The 22426-nt window shown below is 40.3% G+C and overlaps 1 pseudogene; it reads right to left on the reverse strand.

Annotated features, from left to right (window-relative positions):
• Positions 1-2331: 2331 nt before the first annotated feature.
• Positions 2332-22426, reverse strand: part of LOC115652670 — a 31994-nt pseudogene continuing 11899 nt past the window's right edge.

The raw sequence follows: 22426 nt of genomic DNA on the forward strand, positions 1-22426 counted from the left end.
CTTGCGGATTCACAAATGGACTTCTCCATCCTTAACTGAAGTGGAACCAAACCCCCTTCCTCTGATAAGACACCATAGTAGCCCTTGAGAGGATCTTCACTCTGATTCTCTGAGTCTCTTTCCATGTGTTTTACACCACAGGATGAATTATTTGTTTTCAAGTAATTGTAATTGAAAAACCAGAATCTTCTGCCCCAGAACCTTCTGGAGAGGTGATTCCAAATAGATACTGGTATGCACAAGAGCAGGCAGGTGGCACTCCTCTTCCCTTCCCACCAGGAGGAATCTACTTGTTTCTGATCTTCTCCACTCACAGAGGCAGTCAGGCAACAGGACCCTTAAAAGCCTGGATGCAGATCTGTAGATTCCATAACAGAACTCCACCACCACTTATCTTTCCTCCATTAAAACAAAAAACAACCAACTTTTAGTCTTCTCTGTATTATTTATTTTAATTAAAACATAGCCTGCACCAAAGCTACTGGCAGTAGCAAAACTAATCTGATGCATTTTTGCAAAAAATAAGAACACTTATTGCAAAATAATCATTATAAAATACCTCAGCAACCAAAACATCCTTTGTATAACTAAGATGTGTTAAAGAAACTCAGAGCAACATAAGGTAAATGTACTGTAACTGAAGCAGAAAGAGCTACATGACCTCTCATTATTGCCATTAAGTTAGTAATAAAATTGCTTTGGATTGCCAGCTTACCTTACTAAGCAGCCTAATATAATCTGAAAAGCGTGCTCCTGACCCAGTCTAAGCTTTTCATTGCAATCATTCACATTCTTATTCATCGTACTGACTTATTGTGCATATACAGCATCCACACTGACCATAAGGATTGTCATGGTGGATTTCTATTCCGTGAGTAGGCCGCAAGAAACCAATGCTTTAAATAGGCCTCTCTAAAAGAGATTTTGAAGGCTGTTAAATAAACACACTTTTTAAAAGCCCACTATTGCAAAATTTACATCACAGTGATTTTCTGACAGACAATGCTGTTTTCACATCCAAATAAATAAATAAAATAAGAATAAACTTTTTTCACTAAAAAGTTTCAATTTTGATGAAAATTTGAATTTTCCAATGAGAAAATAAAATATATTTTGGATCAGTTTAACTATGTTGGAATATTTTGTTTTATTGAATTGATCTGAAATGCTTCACATCAGTTCAAACACACTTTCAAGTGCATTCTCTTTAACACTTTGCCTTATGGGGTCCACTCAGTAAACGTGAACCCCTCATTATCTCCTGTGGACCAGGTTCCCTGGTTGTACTACCTTTCCCATGATGAATGCAGTCATATGATTCCCACAATTACCCAAGCTGCTCAGACAGTTGGGTACACATTGCATTGTGGGAGATGTAGTCTTCTAGGAAGCCCAACCCACAAGAGACATGGGAGCGTGAATTACAACTCCCATAAAGGCAAGTGAAATGCAAAAGTGTAATGTGGATCTTACTCCAAAAACAAAACAAAAACAAAACAAAACTCTGACACTGGGTGACCAGGTCAGAGACTCAAAGTGCATTTCATACTCAAAGGAAAAGTCTGTGTGGGTAGAGACACTCTCTGCATGCTTTTTGTGTGAAGATACTATAAATATGGATTCAAATACTCTGTGTCTTCAAACTGTTTGGATTCTAACAGGACAGAATAACTGAAGGAGAAGACAGAGTTCCACGGAGTTTTCTAGGTAGCCCTGATAAACTTTTGGGAACCAGACAAATTACCTCTCTGCTACTATTTGGAATTACAAACTGTGACTCACCCAATCATATGTTTTACTTGCTCTAACCTCTCAATAGCTCTCACTCTTTTTTTGTAGGCTATGTCTACACTACAAAATTAGGTCAATTTTATAGAAGTCGATTTTTAGAAATCGATTTTATACAGTCGATTGCATATGTCTTCACTAAGCACATTAAGTCGGCGGAGTGCGTCCTCACTACCATGGCTAGCATTGACTTACGAAGCGGTGCATTGTGAGTAGCTATCCCACAGTTTCCGCAGTCTCTGCTGCCCATTGGAATTCTGGGTTAAGCTCCCAATGCCTGATGGGGCAAAAACATTGTCGCAGGTGGTTTGGGGTACATGTCATCAGTCACTCCTCCCTCCGTGAAAGCAATGACAGACAATCGTTTTGTGCCTTTTTTCTTGGGTTACCCATGCAGACGCAAGCATGGAGCTCGCTCAGCTCACTGTCACCGCTGCTGTTGTGGGCCGGTCTACTGTGGGGGCTGCTGTGATCCAAGTAGCCAATGCAATCATTGACGTTCTGTTATCAAGGGTAGTGACTCTGGGAAATGTGCAGACCTTTTTAGATTTTTGGTGCATCATATTCCTGCCCTTTCTTGCTGGAGAAGAAGTCTTGCAGCCGTATATTCCAGTCTGGTCAACATTGTAACACCCCATTGCACTTCTGTGGTTGACACTGTAACAGCTCCAGGGCTCTTGTTCTTTTGCCTTGGCTGAGGTATCTTGCCCTACCAGGACCTCCAAGCATTTGACACAGAAGCACCTGCAGCAGCTGGTATTGCTACACAGCAGCAGCTCCTTGCCTTCACAACAGATGGTGCAGTGGCACTAGTACCCATCCTCATTGTACATGTAGAAAAGCTCCAGGAATCGATCCCTGCAAGTCTGACAAAGGCCCCCAACAAACAGCTGGTGGAATGTGGCTGGGTTTTTTCTCCCACACAATAAACAACTGTCTTCAAGGCTCTTGTTGTTGTTTGTGACTTCGAAAACCATTTGCTTTCTCCTCTGGTCCTCCTCCACCAGCTCCTTGCTGTTGTTGCAGAAGTTAATCTTTAGCTGTTTGGCCAGGGGTTCTGGGAACATCTTCCCTGCTCGGCTCCTAGCAACCTCCAGGGCATGGTGTATGGCTTGTCAATAGGAGACCAGCTTATTAGATATGGAGTGGTTGAAATGTTGCCTAAAAGCCATCAGACCCGCCAGCTCATCTGCTGAAACTTCGGAGAACTTCCCGTCCCCAAACCATTGCACCCAGTGCATTCCAGAGATTGCCTGATGTTTGGACGTGACTCTGTAGGAGACAATGATTGCAGGCCACTAGGAGAAGCTCTTGATCTTCCCCCACACTAGCTCCCCAATTCCAAAATCTTTCCCATTCTGGTATTCCACCACTTCCCCTGCAACTCTGATCTTCTGCTCCCCAGCGATGAGCTCGAGGAATCTGTTCTGGTCCTCCTGGGTGCTGCTGGCAGATGTGGTACTGCTACTCTGGGAGGACTCACTGGAATCCTCCTCAGTGAGGTCAATTGGGACACCTGGACAGACATGACCATCCTCCTCTTAGAGCACCGAATGGGAACCAGAGACTCCAGGTCATTCTCATCTTTAAGTTTCATTTCATGGAGATTCAGTCCTGCCTGGAATATCACCTACCCCTGCCTATCCCTTGCTCTCATGGCTCATGAAGCATGGATAGTAGTAAGGAGCAGTTCAATTATAGGCTGAGAAAGTGCAGAATGGTGGTAGAATGCTCCTTTGGAAGTCTAAAAGCTCACCGGCACTGTTTGCTGACTAGGTCAGACCTCAACACAATCAACATTCCCATAGTTATAACTGCTTGCTGTGTGATCCATAATATCTGTGAGAGTAAGGAGGAGATATTTATGGTTGGGTGGGAGGTTCAGACAAATCACCTGGCATCCGATTTTGAGCAGCCAGACACCAGGGTGATTAGAAGAGCACAGCAAGACGCACTGCACATCAGAGAGGCTTTGAAAACCAGTTTCATGACTGGCCAGGCTTTGGTGTGACAGTTATGTGTGTTTCTCCTTGATGCAAACCCGCCCTCTTTGTTGATTTTAATTCCCTGTAAGCCAACCACCCTCCCCCCTTTGAAATAAAGTAACTGTTGTTTTGAAACCATGCATTCTTTCTTTATTCATTTTTTAAAAAATGAGACCAGACAAGGTAGCCCGGGTGGGGTGGGGGAGGAGGGAAGGACAAGGCCACATTGCTTATTGTAGCCACATTAAAATTCAAACTGTTTGAATGACAGTCTTCTGTTGCTTGGGCCATCCTCAGGAGTGGAGTGGCTGGGTGCCTGGAGCCCCCCCCCCACATTCTTGAGTGTCTGGGTGAGGAGGCTATGGAACATGAGGAGGAGAGTAGGCGGTTATACAGTGGATGCAGCAGGGGTCTGTGCTCTTCTTGGCTTTCCTGCAGCTCCAACAGATGCTTCATCATGTCTGTTTGCTCCCCCATTAGCCTCAGCATCACGTTCTGCCTCTGCTCTTCATGCTCACTTAATTCTTTCCTTGCCTTTGCCACTGAGTGCCTCCATGCATTAAGCTGTGCCCTATCAGTGCAGGAGGACTGCATGAGCTCAGAAAACATGGCATCCCTAGAGTGTTTTATCCACCTTCTAATCTGTGATAACCTCAGGGATGGAGATGATAGGGGGAGCGTAGAAACATTGTACTATTCTGGAGGGACTGCACGGTCACCTGTGCTGCTGAGTTCACCACACTGACCAAAACAGGAAATGAAATTCAAAAGATCCCAGGGCTTTTCCTGTGTACCTTTCTGGTGCATGGGAGTTCAAAGTGCTGTCCACAGCGGTCACAATGGAGCATTCTGGGATAGGTCCTGGAGACCAATACCATCGATTTGTGTCTGCAGTACCCCAAATTCGACCCAGCGAGGTCAATTTTAGTGCTACATCCCTCGTCGGGGAGGAATACATACGTTGATTTTAAGACCCCTTTAGATCAACAGAACAGGGTTGGTTGTGTGGATGCAATCATTTTTAATGGACCTAATGCATCTAAATTTGACATAACCCCGCAGTGTAGACTAGGGCTTAGCTTATAAACCTACAGTTAGTTTACTGTAGAATTGATTTTATATTTAAGAAACCTTTTATCACAAAATTTGGTTTGTCTGGATGGCATGATAGGCTGGAAAGTTTAAGGGAATTGTCTGTGACTCCATGGTAAGACTGTTACAGTGATCCAGGAGTTCACATTTATCACTGGCTTGGTGAAATCTAATTATAAAACACACCACCAGCTTGGAGTATCTGACAGTCTGCCCTGGGGAAGGCACTCACAGTTGTGTCACTCCAGACAGTGTGACAAAAACAAAAAAGCTGTTTCTGGTCAGCTCAAAACATTTTAGTTTTAGTAATGTCAAAATGTTATATTTTGATCAAAGTAGGTGAATTGAAATATTTTTGAACTCATATTTTTTCCAGATTTTCTGTTCCATGAATATTTTTGAATTTTCAGCTTTTTGGAACAAAACAAAGTTTCAAACTGTTGGAATTCCTACAGGATGGAAATTTTCAAATTTCTCTCAGCTCCATTACTCACCCAGCCCCATCTGTTCCTATTTTATTTTGTGAACAACTTAAAGGTTTTAACATGGAGAGGACACCCTGCCTTTCCTTGTTCCCTTTCCATTCCCTCCTTCATGCCCTCTGTTCCCTCCTCACTTCCTTCCTCTGCATGTCCCAGTGGTCTCCTTACCCCTGCATGAACTTGCCTGTCCCAGAACTACTCCCTTTCCAAGACGAGTGAGCATGGCTCTAAACCATCTCTTCATATGTCCCCAATCCCTGCTAACAAGGCTGTCCCTGTCAATCACTGCATACTTACTTGCAGACACCCACCTGCATTTTCTTCTAGTCTCCCACTCTCTGCATCCATCATCTCCCCTCTCTTGCTCAGCTAAGTAGTTAAAAATAGCATAGCCCATAATAAGCCACATGTCAGTTTTTATTTATAAGTATTTTCAGCTGTTACTTCTGCATATAACTGAAAGCATTTGTGTATGACTGTGGCCTGGGTACAGGTAAAAGGAATATAAGTGGGTGGAGCAGGCAAAAGGAAATATGACAAAAAAGCCTCATCTCAAGCCACATACATTTCCATACACATATTCGTTCTCTACTTTGACTTGCTCGATCAGGTCAGGAACTTGCTCAAAACAAAACAAAAACAAATGGCGAACAAAAGCTGACTTGCTTCAGCTGAGGGAAATCAAGCAGTTTATAACTTACAAAGTCTCTTGTAAACAAAACAGGCCATTTGTTTTTGCTTCCTTGGCCTGACAGCAATGTCACCTGGCTGAGGCTGTGTATGTGTTTCTTCTCTATATATATCTACTCTAATTATTCCCCATTTAACCAATTCCATGTCAACCTCAGTGTGAGGTACGTAAACACCCTTACAAGCAATGTTGTATAATTAAAATAAATAACATTAAGGTTGCAAAATCTAGCACTCAAAGTTATGGAATGCCAGAATTAAGGTTGCCTGTGCAATCTTAATTCAAACCCTTGTAATTAAAGCTGTACATACACACATTTATGTACTATTTTCCCATAAGACCCCATCAATGCACAGAATGGACAATGCTCGCTTATTGAGTAGGTATTCAATATTTTGTTTCGTTCTCAAAGTTCAATGGGGGCCTATCCCCCCCCCACACCCCAGTCTTATCTACTGTATACTTTTCAAACCCTTCTCTAGTATAGAACTATTAGTTTCTGTCATAGGCTTTTATATTGTGCTCATTATTATAGTATCTGAGTGGTTCACACCTTAATACATTTATTTCACAGCACCCTGTGCAGAGGGGTGGCATTATCATCCCCATTTTACACATGGAGAACTGAAGTACAATTAAAAGTCTCCACTAATTTTGGGTGCCTAGTTTGAGATGACTACGAGACTGATTTTTAATAGTGCTAAGCATTCTATGGCTCTTTATATACTTAAAGCACAGCTCCATTGACTTCAATTTCCGATGTCTCTGTCCAGCACTTCTGCAAATCAGACCCCTGAGACTCAAGTTGGGCACCCAGAGAATGAGTAACACAGCAAGTGACCACCTCTGAAAAGGTTGATGTAATGATTTGTCGAGCATCATACAGGAACTCTGTGGCAGAGGCAGGGATAGAATCCAATTCCCCGGGAACCATTTACCTGTGATTATGTAATTAATGATTGTACTATAATGCATATGCACAAGAGGGATGATTACATAATTTTTTCAAAGAAGTCAGTGGCAAGGAAATTTTTTAACACTTCAGGTGAAAACCTGGTCATACTAAGGTCAGTGAAAGTTTTGCCATGAATTGTAACAGAGCCAGAATATTACTCTGTTACTTTAAAATGCCCTTTCTGATTTTCCCAGAAAATTTCTACCCTAAAATGAATAATAGCATGTGACTTTTCAGAGAAGTGGAGAGGAGCTGCTGAGTTCCGGGGATATAAGTAGTGAGTAAGGGGGAAAAAAACTTCAGTTTTATAACAAAAAACTAGCTTCAGCTTTACACATTGAGGCTACCACTATTTCAGAAAATACACATGTCCAAAAATCAGACTTGGTGTGAGTTGGTATAACTTTATTAGCTTTCCCTAGTTAGGAATCTGTCCCACAATCTCTCTCCATTCCCACTATAAAAAAGAATTCAGCCTGCAGTGTGGATTTTTCTTGTTCACTTTATCAGGACAACCAATAAACCTGACTGTCAAAGTCACCCAGATCCTATAATTGACTTTATACACATCTACATATCACTTTTCTTTCCAGCATGGAATATAATTCTAATAGTTCTAATCTCCAGGCAAATAAGTATATATCAGAAACAGCCTGTTTCCTAAGGAAATCTGCCTTAATCTATGTAAAGTGATGAGTGTACCCTCAAACTAACCTCTCCTTCTCAGCTTTCTTTTGTCAGAACAGATTATTGACATTATAAGAGATTGGCAATATTCAGAGAATATACAGTAATGTTTCCTTTAAAAAATGAAACTGTTCAATCAAAGAGAGAAGATAGCTAGGACTTGCATCTAAGCCAAAGTCATCTCAATGGGAACTTTCCTGCAGTGCAATGCTCCATATTCTAAATTGTTACCATGCTGTGTCTGTCTTCTTATTTTTAGCTAACAGATGCAGCTCATTGCTTGGAATACAATTTACAGATTTTTATAATAAGTGTATGAGTTATTAATATGCTTTTCACTTGTAACTTTGTGTGTTGTAATTCAGTAAATAATGATCAGCAAGAAATCAACAAGCAAGCTATGGTATGTTTTTGAAAAATCAAACAGCTATGACAGTAACATTAGAGGAAAATGTGCCCATATGGTGTCGGCCTAAAGAAAAATGCATAGTCACTTTCTCTTTCAGGAGCAAGTTGTTTTACTCAATGGAAATATGCCTGGTCCAAAAACTATAAAACTCTGGTGTCTCTAAATCTTTCACATGCTGTCAGAATAATGTTGAAACAATTTGTATGTAATGTTTTTTGTTGGTGGTTTTTTTGGGTGTTTTTTTTTAATTTTGTTCTGTTTTGTTTTAGAAACAGCAAACAGTAATTTCATGTGATCTTTAGAAGAGTTTTAGGTGGAAAAGGCAGTTTAGAAAAAATATTTTTAGTTCTTTGTATTCACTAGTAGGTAACAACAATCAAACTATCAAAAACAACGCATGTAGAGTATATATAAGTTCTGCAAGCAGCTTTCAGATAACATTATTTTTGATGGACTATTATTGTTAGACATCATCATCAAAGTTTGCTTTTGAGATGCTATAAAGAATCACTCTGGTTAAGCCCCTGTTTCAATGCCTAATGCTGGCAATGGAAGGACTCCCTTTGACTTCAGTAGGCTCTGAATCAGGTTCTTAGTAGATAGTAGATCTAGTGGTTAAAGCAGATATCAGATATTCTGGGATCTATTCCCATTTTTCCCACTGACTTGATTGTATACATTTTTGGATTATTTTAGTTTACCTCTTTGTCCCTCAGTTTATGAATAATACCTTATACCTACCTAACAGCAGTGTTGGGAGAAGGGAAAGGCAAACGTTCCTTTAAAAAATATTTGGACAAGCATTAAATCATGTTGTGGGATTTTGGAAGAGGGAGAAGCCCCTAATAAATACAAATAACTTAAAGAATACATTTTTTTCAGAATATCCAAGGGGAGCGATATTCTTAAAATGTAAAAACTCTGGATTATGAGAGACAAAGCGATGATAATAGCCAGATCTGAAAAACTACTTCTCAAAAAAGAATAAAAGAGTAAGAAAGGAGACCAGGGAAATATTTATTAAAATGTTTTTTCTGTAAACCATTTACAGTCTTTACTGTAAAATATGAAGTCTGTTATAGTTTTGAATTAGAACATTTGATGGTTAACCTTCTGTTTCTGTGTCCGTTCGTACTCTCAGAATAATCATGGTGCTGTATTGGAATCTGAAAGAAAACAATTTGTCCTTGTATTTGCTCAAACTTTATCAAAAAATATATAACATTAAAAAAATCTTCCAGCAAGTTTATTGTCCATGGAAACGAAGTACTAGTAGCACTAGTTTTCCCTATTAAAACACTAGAGCATTCCTCAATAATCTTCTAAAACACATTAGGGACACAGCTTGTGGCATGTTTATAACTGTTGAGCTATATGAAGCATAAGCAGATAACTGGCAAATCCATCACACAACTCTGCCAGTACACCTGAGTCCTGACCCATAGCACCTGAACTACTGTAGACCAGAGCCTATTGTGCTGAATTGTGATAGAGACTAAGATGTGACCACTGAACTTGTGACCTATAAATAACCCCCCATTAAAATCAAGCTTTTTGTAGGGGAAAATATAGTAAAGAGAAAATTGTTACATTTGACTATGGTCTTATTGCAGTCAGTCTCTGAATAGCTATTCTATAAAGGAATGAAAGGTTGTAAACTTAAGATTTCTTTATCAGTAGGACAGCAATAGTCTTGGTGACAAAATGGTATGACAATATTATAGTAGAAGCTTTTGTAAATTAAGTTTTATAAGATATTACATCTCAAGCACTAAACTGAAGTGGCCCTATAGCCCTTACAAAGCATCTCACCCTTTATTAGTCTTTGTGCTTCTGATGTTAATCACATTTACTGGTCAGATATGATTTTGAGTGACCCTGAAAATATTTCAATATTTAGAGAACTAAAGCTTATGTCTACCCAGGGGGAAATGTATACCTGTTCTTGAGATTCTGTCTTCAGGCAAGGACTTTCAAAGCTAGGCATCCTATTTTGCATTTTATTCATTTCACACCAACTGCATCTGATAATCTCATCCATTATTTGGGGTTAGGAGTGCTTGAACACTCCCAAGAGGTTAAACTTCAGATGTGCATGCATGAGTTTGGGCAGAAAGTTTGCATACAGTATTATCTTGGAACTTGTCTGAATTTCAGTCTGTTAGGTAGATTCAGAACAAGATGAAGATTTTCTCCATGACATTTTCCTGCTTTCTCTAGCACACCTTCAGATAATTTTGACATTGTCATTAAGTATTATCAGTGATACACTGTAAGTATTGTATTAATTAAATATAATACTCATGAAAGATGACATATTGAAAGTCTTGGGAATTAAAGGGTCCCATAACCTTGTCTTAACTGTGCTTAGCACAGTCCCCAAAAGCAAGTTAGAGCAGCCCTTAGGCTGCTCTAAATGCAGGGAGGTGGAAACATCTTCCAAGCGTATGTCTACACAGCAGTTGGAAGCATGCTTCTCAGTCAGGGTAGACAGACTTGCACTAGCTTTGCTCCAGTTATCATGCTAACAACAATTCTAAGCCCATCCCACCATTCGAGCCCATGTGGCTAGCTCAAACTGCCACCCATACCATAACATGCACGCTGCTATTTTCAGTGTGCTTGTGTGAGCAGAACTAGCATGAATGTGTCTATATAGCCTGGGAGGTACACTCCAGACTGAAGTGTAACCATACCACAAGAACCTCAAGAAGCCTTTCTGATAACCAGACATCACTGGAGCACATTGGTGCTGTGACCTCATCCTCTCCCTTTACTGGTCCATGCCACACCCCTTGCCATAGATTGCAGGGGGAACAAGGTAATGACGTAGCCCTGACTACACCAGTTCTATGCACTGGATGATTCTCTCTTTGCAATAGGAATCCTCAACTGGGCAGTTAAATTAGTTTATAGTTTGCTCTGTGGCACTGCAGTGGCAGAACACAGATTTACCAGAGGTCAATGTCTCACCCCAATTCTCTATTTATTCACTAGACATGCATAACATGCCTCACAAAGGTTCCTCAACCTGATCCCTAGAGACCAACTTTAGGGGTGAAATTACACACTGGGCCAAAAGGTGCTACATTTTCTTTTATGTCAGAGGGTTAGTGCTGAACTAAATGAGTTGTGCTATTTAGGGAGGATAGGATCCACTCAACAGGCCCCATCACTTGTTCTCTTATGTTTTGGCTGTAGCTTTAAGCTGTTCCCCATGGCAGAAATCCCAGAGGATGGCAGCAGCAATATTGCCTTCCCTACATCAGCATGAATTCTTCATGGGCACAGAACCACAGACTGACACCTCCATGTGCCAGCTTCAGTGATCAGTAGATTTTAATGAAGTACATTACTCATCATGAGATGTGGGAAATAATGATGGAGAGAGTAAATTCTGCTAGGAGAAATCAGAATAAAATATTTAGAAATCAAAATCCAAGGAGAATTAGTTTTAGCTGCTTTTCAAACAAACTAAAATATTGTAGGTTTCATTTATTAATATATAAACACCATATATGTGCAATAATGGTCCAGTCTAATTTTATTCCCATCATAAACTCTTGCAGTAGAAGTATTGCATGTTGCCACAGCCATTCCCAGCATCAAGGTTTATGGCAAACTCTCATGAGATTTTGCATAAAATCTTGGGATTGACATGACATTAACTATATAGAGATTTTGTTTAAAATATACTTAGTCAAAAGGCAAAAGAGTATTTAAAACGAAGGCACCGAAAATGGTATAACTGTTGTACTGCAGCTTCTAGTTATTCATGCGTTCAAGAGACTTCAGATAGAACAAGCAGTTGTGGTTCATGATGCATAGCTACTCTGTTCCTTGCCTTTCCTCTGAGAAAAACTTAGCTCACAGAATGAAAACATAGAGCAACCAAACACCTACCAAATATTGCTTTGTAGACCAGCATTTTTCTTGATTGTCCATAATATTTCACCTATCAATATCTTGCATTTCTTTAGAGGATAAAAAGAAACAATCCTGTTTTTTCTCCCCAAAGTAAAAACAGAAACCGCACTATGCCATTATAGCAACCAGAGTTCTATTTATTCATTTCTCACTTGGTTTCGGGAGGAGACTGGTTGTTTGTTTTTGTCCCTGGAGGAAGTTCCTGGTATGAGGTTTGAAACATCAGGGATAATTAAGACAAACTGTACTTTTTACTCCAGCCAAAAGAAATCTTTATCTTAAAATAATTCCCAACTGAAGACTCTGAACAAAAATAGAGCCCAGTACTATTGAGGCAGCTTACAATATTAAATCTATCATGAAAATTAGCATGGCTCTGAACTGGAGCATCTTACAATTTCATTCCAATCCAGCAGTTACAGTACTATGAGTGGGCACAACTACAGATAAAATGCTGAACAGTCAAATATGAAAGAGCCAGTGTAGGGATCAAATAAAAGACACACAGTGAGTATGTTTGTGTCTCAGAAACAATCCTGGTTAGAAGTTACAAATGTATTATTGTTGGACAAAGTTTAGAGCTCAGCAGATTGCATGCTGATAAGCATTCAGTATCATTTTTCATTTACTCACAGTATTTAAGAAGCGTAAGAATTCATGTCCTCTTAAAATTTGTGTTAATCGTTGTGGATTCAGCACATTCAGCTCCCCATTGCCCAGTAATATGTGAACCCTTCCAAAAAGCATTGAGCAAAATTATCTGCAGGTTTAAAGTGGGACAGCTCCATTGAAGTCAGAGAATTTAGTCCCTTCCGTCGCTACACACAGGAGGATGCCAGCTTTCACTTCTATACCCTGTTCATCAATCCATCTCTGAATCGTTAACCAGCTTTCATTGTTTTAAAAACAATCTGCCAGAAATATATTTCATTTGTTCCACTCCAATGTGGAATTTCCTCCCAGAACTACACACCTTGACGTCTAATCTGGCAGTGCTGAGTCCTGCACCATTAATAGATCTAAGGCCCTATATCTTGCAACCCTTCAGGAACAGAAGAGTGATTTTCATATTGCTGGAAATGGGCTTTCTAGAGGCACAAATAATAATTAGGCTTTTCATTTGTAAATGTTGATTTTACCATATACACACAAAGTCATGAAAAAATATTTCCAACAGTAATAATCTAAATATACAGATAGGCAAAGAAAGAAAACTACTGCTTGACTTATTGATTTAAGGATATTTACTTTATGTTTTGACATGTGATGTTGACAATTTGTATTTTAATAGCTATACAGTTATGTTTTAATCTCAGTGTCTACAAAAAGATATTTTATCCCAGTTTCAGATTTTTCTACCGTTGTATTTGTGATAATGTTTATCTTGCCCTGAGGCCTGTATTGTTGGACTAATAGTAACCTGGTTGTAGAGGCAGAGGGACACAAATGTTAGTAATAACAATGCTTAAGATCTCTAAACAATTTCTAAACCAGTTTTTTGGTGTAATAGCAGACAATTTTTCTATAACCTTGAGAGATTCATTGTATATGAGACAAATACCCTTGCTCATTCTTTGTTCATCTTCCATAAAAATGACTTTAATGGACTCTGGCATACACAGAATGGGATGCTATAAATATATATCTATGAGGGTCAAAATGTGTATGACTGAATTTTAGTATTTGGGCAGGAGCATGCATTCATGTAATAATCACTAGTCTGATTCTCTGATGCTCTGAGCTTTATTTAGTCATTTATGCCAGTACAAAGTGACTGAAAGAGCTGTGTAAAATTCTACTATGTATTACAGTGGCATTTTACATACATCTTGCATTGGTGTAAATGATTTCTTAAGGTGCAGGGAGATGTATCTGGTCCTCTTTCATAGAAGAGACACTCAAGCAAGCAGAATTAAAATTACATGAGAATTTTATGACTTTTGAATGCTTAACCATGCAATCAAAACATTTTTTTTATGTAAGGGTTTTTTATGGAATAAGTCAATGAAATAAATGACTACAGTTTACTATGACATTTCAGGGTAGGATCACAATATCACACTGCAGTTGATGCTGATCATTTATTTCAAGAAATATGGGCATCTATTTGGAGTTGTGGTTTTTTTTCAAGTATACAAGTATGCCTGGTGTGTTTGGTGATCACTTAGAGACAGAGTCTGTCACCATTGCTTGGGCAAAGTCACTTAGTGTCTCTGTGCCTCAGTTCTTTCTGTAAAATGGGGATACTAGCACAAGGATTTTGTGAGGATAAATAATTTAAAGACTGGGAGGTGCTCAGTTATTACAGTAATGGGGGCCATCTAAATACCTAACAGAGAGAGAGAGAGAGAGATAGAGACAGAGAATATAGTACTAGAATCTGACCTTAAATGCTCTTAAATTTCTTGAGCCTTTGCAATATTTATCCTCTAGTTTTCATACTAAGGAACACTTTGAATTCATGTCACATTTAAGAAATTGAACAAAATAGCTCTACTAATAAATATTAACATAGTTTCTTGACACATGCACAGTGACGTTAGTGGGGAAAGTCGTAAACCCACACACATCACTGTCGCTGCCATAGAATGAGCCAGACTGTGACAGACTTTTGCATAGTTAGAAAATAACTAGGAGTAAAAAATCCAGTATATGAACTACATAGGAGCAGTTGCAGAAGCAGGGCCTATTGAATTGGTGGAAGGGAATAAGATGGAACCCAGTTGGGGCTCCAGTACCTTCTCCCTCAAACACACACTCCTCCCACATCCCTAGGCTGTGCAGGGGAGACTCCCCCCTCTATGGGGAAACTAGGATCCAAGTGGTGCCTCCCTGACCAATTCCCACCATGTTGCCTTGGGGAAAAAACTGCAGAGAGTAATCAGACAGAGACTGGTAGAGGCACAAACAGCCAAAGCAGGGACTTCTGGACATTCACAGAACTTCTTACAATGCTTGGACCGGACTTTCTCAGCCCTATCCTAATTGGCTGTTTGCTCCAACCCTCCCCCACCCTCCCTTTCCCCCATGTCTCTTCACCACAGCTTCATCCTCCGTGCCTGTCGCTCTTACCCTCTTCTCCCCTTCTGACTGCTACAACCCCCCTACCCTTCCCTTTCCATTTAGTTTATTCCCTCCTAACTAAACTTACAAAAATAAATTGTGGCACAATCATGACATTTGTTGCCATGAAATGGCTTACTCTGCTTGTGTGCTATCCCTTTATCTCTCTACTGTGTTGGTTTTGTCTGTTTAGATTACAAGCACTTTGAGGATGGTGGGAGGGAGGGTGACTGTACAGTATACTGTGTTTATATCCTAGCTAGCACATTTTGGCCCCATTCATGGCTGATTCTTAGAAACTACTATAGTAAACATGATTTTTAATAAATAATGTGATTATTTCTTTCATGCCTGACCATGTTCATTTTTGCATGTATAAGAATCTACAAATGGTGCTGCAAAGAGAGATAATCTGGAACCAGGTTCTGCATGAAGAATCAGGACACCTATTCTCATCTGAGATATAAAGTCTGGCTGTACTGCTCATGTCAGCTTTAGTAATAAATAACCTTTCCAGAAATATGAAAAAAAACCAAAACTTTAATACAGTGCTGGGAATTGCAAGCAGTGGAACTATGACAAGGTCTTTCCCCCTTGTTTGTTGCATACTGCACACAATTGCCAGTGCTGAGTACAATGAAAAAAATATTGCACATACAAAATAGCAATAAAACAAAGTTAGATATTCACAAGCATTTTTATAGTAGAAAAGCTGTTTTCATGCAAAAAATTGTGCATTTCATCCTGAAATACTCTAGAAATACTGCAATCACAAACATATTTGGCACAGTTATGTGCAAGCAATAGTTATGGACATTTTCAGAATTAGACAAGAGAAAAAAAGTCTTAAATCTGAGCAGTGTGCAACCATTCAGAATCTGTCTGTGCTGCCCTTCCATACTCCAGAAGATATCAGCCAACTTGTATCTGGCACTGACAAAGGGAATACTAATAAGGACTCTCTGTGACACCCGGAGGTCATTTGATAATTCCACAAGGTGTATGTTGATTTAGCCTGGCAATTCCATTGATCTGCCTGATGAAAAAAACAAGGAAACTGACAAGAAAGGTCTTAGACTCACATAAAAGTGGTTTGATGCACTGAAGAGTAATGGCCACATCAGAGAAAAAACAGTATTACATTCTGGCTATGCAGGCGAAACACAGATTCAAAACGAGAACAGGTTCTTTCCTGATAGAGAGACACGTAAACCAGTAGATAGAAAGACTAATTAACAGGGTGTTTGAATGCATTTGGAATGACCATGATCCAAATAACATTGCTTTTCACAGAGCACAACAGCAGTAGAAAGAAAATAGCCATTCAGAGGGAGAGAGAGCCCGGGGGGCAGCCTGCAACACTTTGAACTAGTTAGCATCACTCCCATGTTTCAGGTGGTTTCAGATGAAGCTAGGACCGCACCGATATTTCCAGGATACTATTGTTGTTTGCCAGTTCAGACCCTTTAATGTCTTGGCTCTTTGAGATGGATCTATAGCCAGTCCTGTTTCAGATAGCTCAGCCTCGCAAAATTCTCATGAAAGTTTATGGGCCAAGATACAAAAACCAACTCAGTCACTTTTTGTCATGGCTTAATTACAAATGTACAAATGAGGCTGGAGCTGCACCAATTTTTACCAGGAGAAAACATGGCTCCAAATACATGATTGGACAAGAACTATGTTCACATGGAGTTAAGGTTGAAAGTATGTATCAGTAGTTTAGGTTAAAATACATTACAGGGATGTTACAATTTTCCCCAAACCCAGCATTATAAACTCAGGAAATTCAGAATCCAGGTTAAATTTAAAAGAAATCCAAACACTCTAAGGTAAGAACTGCAGTTAAGACCCCAAAACTATCTTAACTCTTTCCTGTAGTGACACAAAGCAATAACCATTTGATTATTAATGAGGCATTTTAGTGTTTGTAGTTGTATTTTGTGGGATTTCCAAATATAATTCCCATTAGTCCAAACTGATGTATCTTCTAAGAGATTAATTTAGCAATGTAAAATACTACTGTAGAGAAATGTTAGGTTCCGAATGGCCTACAATATCTTTTGAGAAACAAAGTTAACAAAGTTTGAGATTACTTAAACGCCTCCTTTTAACATAATATTTTAAAGTGGTTTTGCCTTTACAGTCATTTGTGTCTTGTGAACTAATAAAGAGATGTTATACACCATCATGACGCCAATGAGAAATATCACTGTGAGAAAAAAGGACAAAAATATGTTTTGAAATCTTCACCTATATGAAACAAACAGGTATTGACTTCCTCTTTGGAGGAACAGTAAGACCTATTGAATCTCCAAGCAAATTTGTCACAACATTAGTTACAGCTCTCATCATTGGTAAGCAAATCCTGACAGCAATTCATTATTTGCTTGATATGTTCTATGTGCATATGTCTGCACTTTTTTTTTCATTAGGAAAAATGAAGCATGTCAGCTTTGAATTGGCCTCCAGTTATCTTCATAGGGGACATAATTTTGCAATTGGAAAGAAGTATCCAAATGTTTCATTCCAGAAGACAAGGTAGCTAAAAGCACAATAGAAGGTTAAAGAGGATTTGCATATTGAAGAGATCAGCAGTATGACATACTGACCTTGCACATTAGTTATTAGACTATTTACGGTGTTACAGTCAATGAAAAGAGGACGTGGGAAAAAGGCATCTATTAAACTAAACATTCCTGTGGCTTGCACATTTAAATTAGTTCTTAATGAAATACCAGTTCTTTCAAGGAAATTTATTTTAGAAACACCAAGACTGGAATTATCCTGAGCAGATGAAATCAGACCTCAGCACAGCATTTTGAATTTATTCTAGATTGAAATGGTCTTTAGTATGTGCAAATCATTGAAGTGCCAGTCTGTGCCTGAGGAACCTAAGGCTTTCTTCAATATTTTATGGAAAAGATTTTGATCTATGATTTATCAGACAGCACTAAGGGCAGAGGGTTTGGGGTTTGTTTTTTTTTCATTCAAAATTAATCATTCTCCTGGTAAATAGATTTTTATACCATTCCCATTTCTTTCCTATTGAAAAAGTCTACTTTGGGATATGCCTGTCAAGTTGAGTGACCAGCCATAGAAGTGCTATAAAATGCAGGTTCTCTTCAAGCTATACAAAATATTACAGTGTGGCACAAGCAGTTGGAAATTTTCTGATTTGTAGGTGCTGTTGAACACAGAGACTAGTAAGTCCCTTATCTTACTTTTCCCCGTTCTTATCTCCAACTTGCCACTATATGTTGTTTCTTTATCCTTCTTTTCTGCCAGCGTGTAGATTATTTAGGCAACAATTTGGTGGGCCCAAGAGCATCTGCAGCAAGCTCTTTAGATCATGTTATCTCTAGAACAGCTTTTCTAGTCTTTGGTGTTTTCACATCTGGAGATTTAAAACAAGTAATCCCAGTATTTTTCCTTCTACAGCCATGTCTGACTGGAAAGCATTAGCAGAAGCAAAATGTGCTTCTATTGCTATTTGATTGAAAAGCAAATAGGAAAAAAAAGCAATATCTGAGTTTCAGGTTTTATAACAAGCCTCATGAGTTGGTGCTACTGTTTATTTCTGCAAACAAGTCTGAATGAAAATGTGCTAGCAGGCATATAAAACTGCTGCTACCTACTTAGCTGAATACGAAATATTTTGAAAAAGTATTACATGACTTTTTTAGATTTGATAAGAAATCATGCCGGTTGTTGAGACTTTTTACTTTCCCAAACTAGTGTCAATGAAACTAACACCCTGAACTGTGCTGGTGCTGTTACTTGGCTGAAATGGAATAAGAGACTTATCTCCTCCAACTGAAGTTTCTAGAATAGCCTCTAAACTATTGTGGCATTTCTAAGATACCTTGCTATTGAGCAGGGAATGCGTAAATTTGCTTTGATTAGCCAACACTAATATGAGCCAACAGTATACCCTTATTGCTAAGAAAGCTAATGGCATTTTGGACTGCATGAGTAGCGGCACTGCCAGCAGATCGAAGGACATGATCATTCCCCTCTATTTGGCATTGGTGAGGCCTCATCTGGAGTACTGTGTCCAGTTTTGGACCCCACACCACAAGAAGGATGCGGAAAAATTGGAAAGAGTCCAGCAGAGGGCAACAAAAATGATTAGAGGGCTGGAGCACATGACTTATGAGAAGAGGCTGAGGGAATTGGAAACATTTAGTCTGTTGAAGAGAAGAATGCGGGGGGATTTGATAGCTGCTTTCAACTACCTAAAAGAGGGTTCCAAAGAGGGTGGATCTAGACTGTTCTCAGTAGTATCAAATGATAGAACAAGGAGTAATGGTCTCAAGTTGCAGTGGGGAGATTTAGGTTGGATATTAGGAAACACTTTTTCACTAGAAGGGTGGTGAAGCACTGGAATGGGTTACCTAGGCAGGTGGTAGAATCTCCTTCCTTAGAGGTTTTTAAGGTCAGGCTTGACAAAGACCTGGCTGGGATGATTTAGTTGGGGATTAGGTCCTGCTTTGAGCAGTGTGTTGGACTAGATGATCACCTGAGGTAACTCTGTTGACTCATATCCAGCTTCTTCTCCACTGTAACCCCTAGGTCCTTTTCTGCAGAACTGCTGCCTAGCCATTCAGTGCATGGGATTCTTCTGTCCTAAGTGCAGGACTCTGCACTTGTCCTTGTTGAACCTCATCAGATTTCTTTTGGCCAAATCCTCTAATTTGTCTAGGTCCCTCTGTAACCTATCCCTACCTCCATCATATCTACCACTCCTCAAAGTTTAGTGTCATCTGCAAACTTGCTGAGGGTGCAGTCCATGCCATCTTCCAGGTCATTAATAAAGATGTTGAACAAAACTGGCCCCAGGACTGACCCCGGGATATTCCACTTGATACTGGCTGCCATCTAGACATCAAGCAGTTGATCTCTACCTGTTGAGCTGGACAATCTAGCCAGCTTTCCATCCACCTTATAGTCTTTTCATCCAATCCATACTTTTTTAACTTGCTGGCAAGAACACTGTGGGAGACCATTTCAAAAGCTTTGCTAAAGTCAAGATATGTCACACCCACCACTTTCCTCATTTCCACAGAGCCAGTTATCGCATCATAGAAGGCAATTGGGTTGGTCGGGCATGACTTGTCCTTGGTGAATCCATGTTGACTGTTCCTGATCACCTTCCTCTCCTCCAAATGCTTCAAAATGGATTCCTTGAGGACCTGCTCCAGGATTTTGCCAGGAACTGAAGTAGGCTAACCGATCTGTAGTCCCCCGGATCCTCCTTCTTCCCTTTTTAAAGACAGGCACTACATTAGCCTTTTCCCAGTCATTCGGAACCTCCCCCGATAGCCATGAGTTTTCAAAGATAATGGCCAATGGCTCTGCAATCACATCTGCCAACTCCTTTAGCACCCTGGGATGCAGCGCATCCGGCCCCATGGACTTGTGCTTGTCCAGCTTTTCAAAATAGTCCTGCACCACTACTTTCTCCACAGAGGGCTGGTCACCTCCTCCCCATGCTGTGCTGCCCAGTGCAGTAGCCTGGGAGCTGACTTTGTTCATGAAGACAGAAGCAAAAAAAGCAATGAGTACATTAGCTTTTTCAACATTCTTTGTCACTAGGTTGTCTCCCTCAGTCAGTAAGGGGCTGACACTTTCCTTGACTTTCTTCTTGTTGCTTACATACTGAACCCTTCTTGTTACTCTTAACATCTCTTGCTAGCCGCAACTCCAAATGTGATTTGGCCTTCCTGATTTCACTCCTGCATGCCTGAGCAATATTTTTATACTCTTCCCTGGTCATTTGTCCAGTCTTCCACTTCTTGTAAGCTTCTTTTTTGTGTTTAAGATCAAAAAGGGTTTCATTGTTAAGCCACAAATGTAGAATGATGTAAAAAAGAGTAACTGCATTCAACAATAAAACAACGTAAAACTTTAGAGCCTACAAGTCCACTCAGTCCTATTTCTTGTTCAGCCAATTGCGCAGACAAACAAGCATTCAGTATTGGGGGAGGACAGGGGAAGGAGGGAAGTAAATAACAACTTGTGCAGGGGGAAGGTGTCTTGCTGCTGCTTTTGGAAGGTTGGTTTCTGGTACTGGGCTCGTGAGGCTCACTTCCTTTTACTGGGGTAGGTAGGTTCCCTTAAGCTGAGTGAGCTCTTGTTTGCAAGGGAGTGTGGATTTTACCTCAGAGACTTGTCATACTGCAGGGGAGGAGAGGCTAGTGCAGGGAGGAAGAGCTCACTACATCATGTTCTCTATGGGTTACCCCTGGAGCAAGCAGCTGGCTAGAGGCAATGGGGCATGATGCAAGGGGGTTAATTCTGGGAGTGAGGGGCTGGCTGGGAACAATAGGGCCTACCGTGGGCAGTTCAGAGCTTGTGGGGGGGCAGCACAGGGCTCAGACCCAGATGCAGGTGGGGGGGTTAGCTCCAGCCCCAGGATTCGTGGGGAGGGTGGCTCGGGTGAGCCCTGCAAGGCAGGGCGGGGGGCAGCTCCAGTGTGCCCCTGGCCATCCTGTTTTTAGTTTAAAAACACGGGGATAAGAACAACTTTACTATCTGTAGCCTCATCTCTTCCTGCCGTCTGGTGGAGGCTTGTGTTACTGCTCATGACCAGACAGGTTCTTTGGAGCATCTCATACTGCCCTCCCGCCCAGAGTGTCTGCGATTAATGTGGGTTAAAAAAATTGTGTTGTGCGTTAAATTGCACCCGTTAACAGCAGTTAATTGATAGGCCTACTATATATCCATATTACAAATGTGTTTATACCTGGGGAATGCCCACTAGGCAAAACCCTCTCAGTCTAGATGACTGTCTGGGAAGGGCCCATTCAGGTTAATGAGCCATTAGGAGAAAACAATAGGCCTTAGAAAAAGTTTATCTCCAACCGGGAAACCTTCCTGACGATGCGACAGACAGCCTCTGAGTTATGACCACTGGAATGCTTTTAGGACATGTGACCTGGCCACTAGTGCTGGACTCCATCTTGAGATACCAGTGTTTTTCCACTACTGGCATGGGAACCAAGCTTTGAAACAAAGGGTTCCCGCCATATGCAAAAGATATATAAGGCAGGGGAGTGACATTATCGTGTTTCTTCACTGATTCCCTGCCCAAAGACACTCTTGGAAACACCTAAGGAACAAAGGGACTGAAATGGGGGAAGTGCTGGACCCAGGCTAAAAAGATTTTTAATCTGTGAATGAAACACCTGGAGATTTTAAGCTGCAAGTTAGTGGCAGCTTGACCCTTAAGAATCTGCAGCCTGCTGGTATTATCACTTAGAGTGAGGATCTGCTATTCATATCCAATCTCTTTAGTACGTTAAACTTAATTTGTGTGTTTGATTTGCTAGGTTATCTGCTTTG

The sequence above is a fragment of the Gopherus evgoodei genome, chromosome 5 (genome assembly GCF_007399415.2).
Source record: "Gopherus evgoodei ecotype Sinaloan lineage chromosome 5, rGopEvg1_v1.p, whole genome shotgun sequence".
In the NCBI taxonomy this organism is placed as follows: Eukaryota; Metazoa; Chordata; order Testudines; family Testudinidae; genus Gopherus; species Gopherus evgoodei.